Below are 6,521 nucleotides of genomic sequence, written 5' to 3'. Positions count from 1 at the left end.
AAATTTTCTTCTTAAATTCAGGGAATGCTTCTTGGCCTTCTTATAAGTCAAATGTTATTCAAATCCATCTTAAAAAATGAGAAATTTACATATGAATCACATGTAATTCACAAGTGAATCGCATATGAATTACATGTGATTCATATATAAATCACATGTAATTCACATATGAATCACATGTAATTCTACTACAAGAAAAATACCCTTTTACGACGCGCAAACTACGACACTCATTGATTTATGTTACGCAAAAGAGAGTGACATTAAAAATGTGACATCTCTTCAAAAAATTTAAGTATTTAGGTCACGCATCCTTTAAATTAGTGTCATAAGAAAAAAATTAAAAACACGGAGGGCGCTATATCTTAAATGTGCGTCCTCTATATGTGTCCCTTTATAATTTTAATGAAACGCGCGTTTAGGAAGTAGACAGCGGGAAACGAAATTCCCAAAATTTTGAAAACCCGCCTTCTACCTTCTTTCTGTCTTTCATCTTCACAATCGACTCTCCCCTTTCCCTCCTTCTCTCTCCTCTCGTGATCCACTTATCTGCTACTCCTGGCCTCCTTCTTATCGGTCTCATACAACATCTTGTTCCTCACCTTTTCCGTTGACCACTGGTCCTTCCCCAGCCGCCATGCTTCCACCCTATTATTTCCATCTTCAAATCGATTGTAGTATCTGATTTCTGCTAATCATGTACCTTCGAACCTCTTCGCTCCATCTTTGATTATCACAACAATTGTCTCTTCATAGCAAAACGGAGTTCCATCAGATAAGCACGTCAATTTTCCGTCTTTTTACTGGCGACTCAGGCTTAAAATTGCCTTGCTCACTGTCTCACCTCAATGAAGATCGATTTCATGCCTTAAATCTTGCAGACAGCTACTCCGGTGAAGTTAACTACCGACAAAGATTTATTGGGGAGGAATGAAGGTGGAAGTTAACTACAAACAAAGGTTTATTGTTTTAGCCGTGATCGTGTTTTTATCACTTTCTAGTCTTAAATTTAAACCCTTTTTTTGTGAAACTGAAGTAGATATGTTAATCACGATTTTATCACTTTCTAGTCTTAAATTTAAACCCCTTCAAATCATTGATTTCCTTTTTGAGCTCTGTGCAGGTTGTTCGCCACCTCATTCTTGCTGGGAATGTTGTTCATGTGGTGACTGGTGCACCGGACTTTGTGTTCACTACTGAAGTACAATCTCCAAGACTTTTCCTTAGGAAGGTGGGTTTCACTCTCAGAGGTCTACTAACAGATTACAATCTTTGACTTTTCTTGACTCAATTTCCTTGTCTCACAGCTTGTTTTGGACTGTGGAGCTGTTCAAGCAGATGCTTTAACAATGGATCGACTCGCCTCCTTGTATGATCTATCTGTTTCTTTACTTTAATGAGTAAAATAAATGTTCTAAGGATATTCATATTCGCATTCATTCTTGACTTATATATCTACATGGTATAATTATTTTTAATTCTTCCTTTTGCAAAAAGGTATGCTTTTGATCAGAAGGACGCTTTGCTTTCCTTGAAGAAGAGTGGCAAACTAGATGAATTATTATGACAGGTAAAGCCAGTTGACCATTTTTTTTATTTTTTATATTAACTTTTTAAATTTATAAGACTTAACAAGATTACCTCAATCAGGCTTTTCAGGGTAAAGAGTACATCTTGTTGATAAACTCAGATAATTTGGCTGAAGTTGTGGACCCAAGTATTCTTTTTAAGTTTATAATTGTTAGTTTCTTTTTGACTTAATGAACTTAAGATATATATTTGAGTATGGCTTCTAAAATATTTTTATAAACATCATTTATCCTGGGAAAAATGTTATAAATTAAACAGTTAAACAATAACCAACTATATGATTTTGGGATCCTTATGATATGTACCAGAGATTCTAAATCATCTTATCTAAAAGAACATTGAGTATTGCATGGAGGTAATTACTATAATGCCCTTTTCTTATATATAGTTTATTTACCATAGTGAAAACTTGACTAATTTACAGGTGTCACAAGTTCCAAGTGAATGGGAAGCTAGTGCCCTAATTGAGGTTAGTGGTAATAAGTGATTTGTTCTTAATGATTTCTGGATTAATTCATATTATAACAATACCTTAATGATATTAATAAACTTCTATGATATTTACATTGTCTTGTTGATTTAATTTACTATTGGAACTAATCAAGTATTTTTGCATGTGTTTTGCAACAATGAAGTCAGAAGAAAAGTCTAAGATCACCAATACAATGAACTCGTGAGTGTCGCATGTAAGAAACACTATTTATTTTTTATTTATTTCTTACAATAATAATTAATCCCATCTCTTTACAGGTGGATAAACATTGAAGCCATCAACAAGAATATTCATCTCAAAACAAAGGTTCCTTATCTTTTAAATCCCATTCGTAATAATAATTCTGTTACTCCATTAGGCAGCCTTTCATCACCTTCACCTATGATGGATTTATTAGACAGATTTGGTCCTACCCCTCCACCACCTAGTATGTTTATTTATTTATTATTTTATACTAAACTTTGGTAAAAAAAAAGTTATTTTTTAAATTCTAACCATTGTTTTATAACAGAAAACGATGCTCCTGCTTATCCACCATTAGCTTTCTCAGTATTGATATTATTTTTTATATATTTTTTTCTTTTGCTTTTAAGCCTGCTCCTAAAAAGGTGGCTTCTGCAACGACGGGTGGTGACAAGAAAGCAGATGGACCAGCTCAAACCAAAAAAGCTGTTGAACCTGAAGATGTTGAGGTGAGTTATATACATGTATATGTATAGTTGTATACAACCATTATGTCTTTGTCTTAATTAAATAGTAAATACCATGGCTTGCTTGGCTTGCTGCAGCCATCTGAGATGACCCTTGAAGAGATATAAAGCAGAATATGATCTCTCATTCAAGTAGACACTACTAAGTTGAAGAGTACTGCATGGAAAGAGCGACTTGAAGGTATCATGTTTGTGTAATTGTGATAAATAAGAAATAAGGATGTGATAAACAGCATGTACTTTCATTGATTTGTTTATTATCACGTTCTAACTTTCATTTCTTCCTATTACAGGTTGTACTTAAAAAATCTGCCCAATTATAGCAATGTCATCCAAATAATGAAAGTAATACTAATATGCTATAATTGGGCATATTTTCCAAAGTACAATGCTATAATTGGGTATATTTTCGAAAAGCAGCAGAAACATTCTTTGGAGAAATGGTGAGAGTCTGTGGACCAGAAATGGTGTGTAGACTTTTAGGGTGCGTTTAGTTGCGGAAAAATGAGCCGTTTTCCGGAAAAAATTTCCAAGAAAAATGAGAATTTTGAAAACGCGTTTAGTTTGTCTATTTTTCCAAATTTTTCACGGAAAATGAAAATTTTCCGTTTTCTAAAATTACAAAGAAGTTGGAAATTTTTGGAAAACCAATAATCATTGTTTTCCATATTTTTCTAATTCCAAATTTTTTCTAAAATATAAACACACACCCACTCCCATCCCACCCACATCTACCTACCCCCACCTTAACACCCCCAACTCACCACACCCCTACCTACCCACTCCCAAGCCCACCCTCACAAACACACACACACACACACACACACACACACATACACACAGACCCACACCCCTACCCACAAAAATTGGAAAATGAAAACTCATAGAAAAATACACATCTAAACGCGTTTTCTAATTTTCTAAAACAGAAAATGAATAATGAATATGATTTAACTAAACGCGTTTTCTAAATTTTCCAATGAGAACTGAAAACGGAAAACGAAAACTAAAAACGGAAAACAGAAAACAGAAAATGAAAACCGTTTTTCCACAACTAAACACAACCTTATGTTTTCATCTTTTTTGTTTTCCTTTTACCATTTCTGAAATCTCAACTAATGATGATGTTTTGTTTTCATTCACTTTATTAAGGTCATGAATAATGTAAGAGATATTCAAGGACCTGCGTTGGCAATTGTTCTTGAACGAATGAAGTCACATGGTGCATACGGCTCCCCTGATCATGTTTTAATTCTCCTTGTTTACATTTTTATAGTTTTTTTTGGTGATAATTAGATGTATATTAAAACTTATAGAGTGTTGATTTGCAGTCTGTTGAAGGCATGAAAGTTACGTGCCATGAGTTGGCAGCTGCAAGCAATGACCCTGAGGGCAGTTTAATGGATGATTTAGTCAAAGATGCTGACAAACTCATTTCTTGCTTAGCAGCTAAGGTAAATGTTCATAACTGGATTTATTGTAGTAGACTTGAACTTCATGTTCTTCTTTTCTTGTGTATGCATATGAATATATAAAGGTGGCAAATACTTTTGACTTCAGCTTCATGGGTGCATCTTCTAAATCTTGTAAATATGTTTGGGAAAATTTTTCAAAGTATAACTAGGAATAAAACTGACAGTAGAATTGTGTAAGATAAGTAAAATGAAAATACAATTGGATAAGAAAGATTTTTTTCTTGTAAATAAATTCATATTTGTATTTTTGTGTGTGTTGTGTTGGCATGGCAACAAGAACTTTATGTGATATTCAAGAAAATTAGAGACAAGAAAACATGCAGTATCGGTCTATAAGAACTTCTTGTCAAAGGCTTTATCAGAACTAACTTCTCGCCTTGGGGAGCGACAATTCTGTTTGATAAGAAGAAGAATGAATCCTATTGGATGTGCATTGATTATTGGGAGTTTAACAAACTAAAAATCAAGAACTGTTAACCACTCCTAATAATCAATGATATGCTCGATTAGTAACAAGGATCCATCTACTACACGAAGAAAAATCTCGAATCGTATACCATCATCTAAGAGTACAAGAAGGATACGTTCCAAAGATGGTTTTAGGACTCGATATGGTGATTTAAGAGTTCTTAATTATATCTTTCGGACTGAACAATGCCCAAAAAATCTTCATGGATCTTATAAACCGTGTCTGTAAACCATACTAGAATAAATATGTAATTATGTTTATCGATAATATATTGATATACTCACGACCTAGGGAAGAGTACGACCAACACTTACAGTTAATCATGGAACTTCTACGAAAGTAGATGTTGTACCCCAAATTCTCTAAATGTGAGTATTGGATTAGAGAAGTACATTTTAGTGGGCATGTGGTCAGCAACAATGGGATGTCATCGACCCTTAAAAAATTAAAGCAATCAAGAATTAGGAAGCGCCAAAGATGCCAAATGAAGTGCGCTAATTCTCGGGTCTTGCTTGTTACTTTTGGAGATTCACTAAGAACTTCTCCAACATAGCTAAACCCCTCACAAAATTGACACGGAAGGAAAAAAAGTTCAACAAGGAAGACAAGTAAGAGGCGATATTCCAAAATGTCAAACATATATTGTGCAGTGCACCAATCTTGTCCCTTCCAAAAGGAACAGAAAACATATTCGTATACTGAAACACGTACCATAGAGGACTGGGGTGCGTATTGACGCAAAGAGACAAATTCATTGCTTATGCATTGAGACAAATCAAAGTGCAAAAGAGCAACTACACTACCAATAACCTTGAGTTAGGAGCTATAGTTTTTTCTTTGAAAATATTGAGACACTACTTGTAAGGTACGGAGTGCACCATCACTACTAATCACAAGAATCTACAACACATATTCGAGTGAAAAGAAGTCCACATGAGACAAGAAAGATGGGTCGAACTATTGAATGATTAAAAATGTGAGATTAGATATCATCTCAGCAAGGAGAATGTTGTGCCAGATGCCTTGGGCAGTATATAATGTGCCAAAGCCTGATAGGAACGTGCTTTTACGATGAGTATCCATTCAAACCTTACCACATGAATTTGAGAAGCTCTACTTGAGGCTCTGAAAGAAGAGAACATCACGAGTGAAGATTTACAAGGAATGGATAAGTAATTTAAGCTTAGGGATAACGAAACATAGTACATAATGCACCTAATTTGGAAGCCTAACTTCGGTTACATCATAAGCTTAGTCTTGCATGAAGCTCATAGACTAAAATGCTTCAGTCATCAAGGCTCTGACAAGATGTACCTAGATTTGAAAAAGCTATATTGGTGGCAAAACATGAAAGGTGAGATTTCCACTTATGTGGGCAAGTGCCTGGCCTGTTCTAAAGTAAAGGCATAGCATCAGAAGCCCTCGGGTTTACACCAACAAGTGGAGATTCCCAAATGGAAGTGTGAACGTATCTCAACGAACTTCATCACAAAACTACCAAAGACGCCCAATGGTTTCAATACTATCATGAAAACCAAGGACCGACTAAAGGCTACATGTGATCATCAAAAGAGTTTTGCTAACGTGAGACGTAAGCCTCTGGAATTCTAATTTGGAGATCGCATGATATTGAAATTCTCCTCTTGGAACGAAATTATTCGGTTTGGAAAATGAGAAAAGCTAAACCCACGATACATAGGACCTTTCAAAACTATTTCCAGAATTGGTCCTGTTGCGTATTGAATTAAGTTTCCTCAATAGCTAAACAATGTGTACAATGTTTT

General features: G+C 34.8%; 1 long non-coding RNA gene across 2 annotated transcripts; it reads left to right on the top strand.

Moving 5' to 3' along the window:
* Positions 1-571: 571 nt before the first annotated feature.
* Positions 572-4,352, top strand: LOC145156366 (uncharacterized). Of its 2 annotated transcripts, none has more exons than XR_013736644.1 (14): positions 572-959; positions 1,124-1,231; positions 1,308-1,369; positions 1,498-1,570; positions 1,651-1,717; positions 1,899-1,945; positions 2,015-2,059; positions 2,226-2,263; positions 2,341-2,389; positions 2,677-2,775; positions 2,872-2,974; positions 3,087-3,236; positions 3,946-4,015; positions 4,125-4,352. It is a non-coding gene; the product is annotated as an uncharacterized LOC145156366 (long non-coding RNA). The 2 variants fall into 2 exon arrangements; XR_013736643.1 differs by having other exon boundaries at positions 3,087-3,260.
* Positions 4,353-6,521: the final 2,169 nt, after the last annotated feature.

Source organism: Lactuca virosa, chromosome 2 (genome assembly GCF_052849685.1).
Source record: "Lactuca virosa cultivar CGN04683 chromosome 2, Lactuca_virosa_CGN04683_v6, whole genome shotgun sequence".
Lineage (NCBI taxonomy): Eukaryota > Viridiplantae > Streptophyta > Magnoliopsida > Asterales > Asteraceae > Lactuca > Lactuca virosa.
The sequence above is the reverse complement of the archived record's forward strand: the minus strand, read 5'-3'. Positions and strand labels throughout refer to the sequence as shown.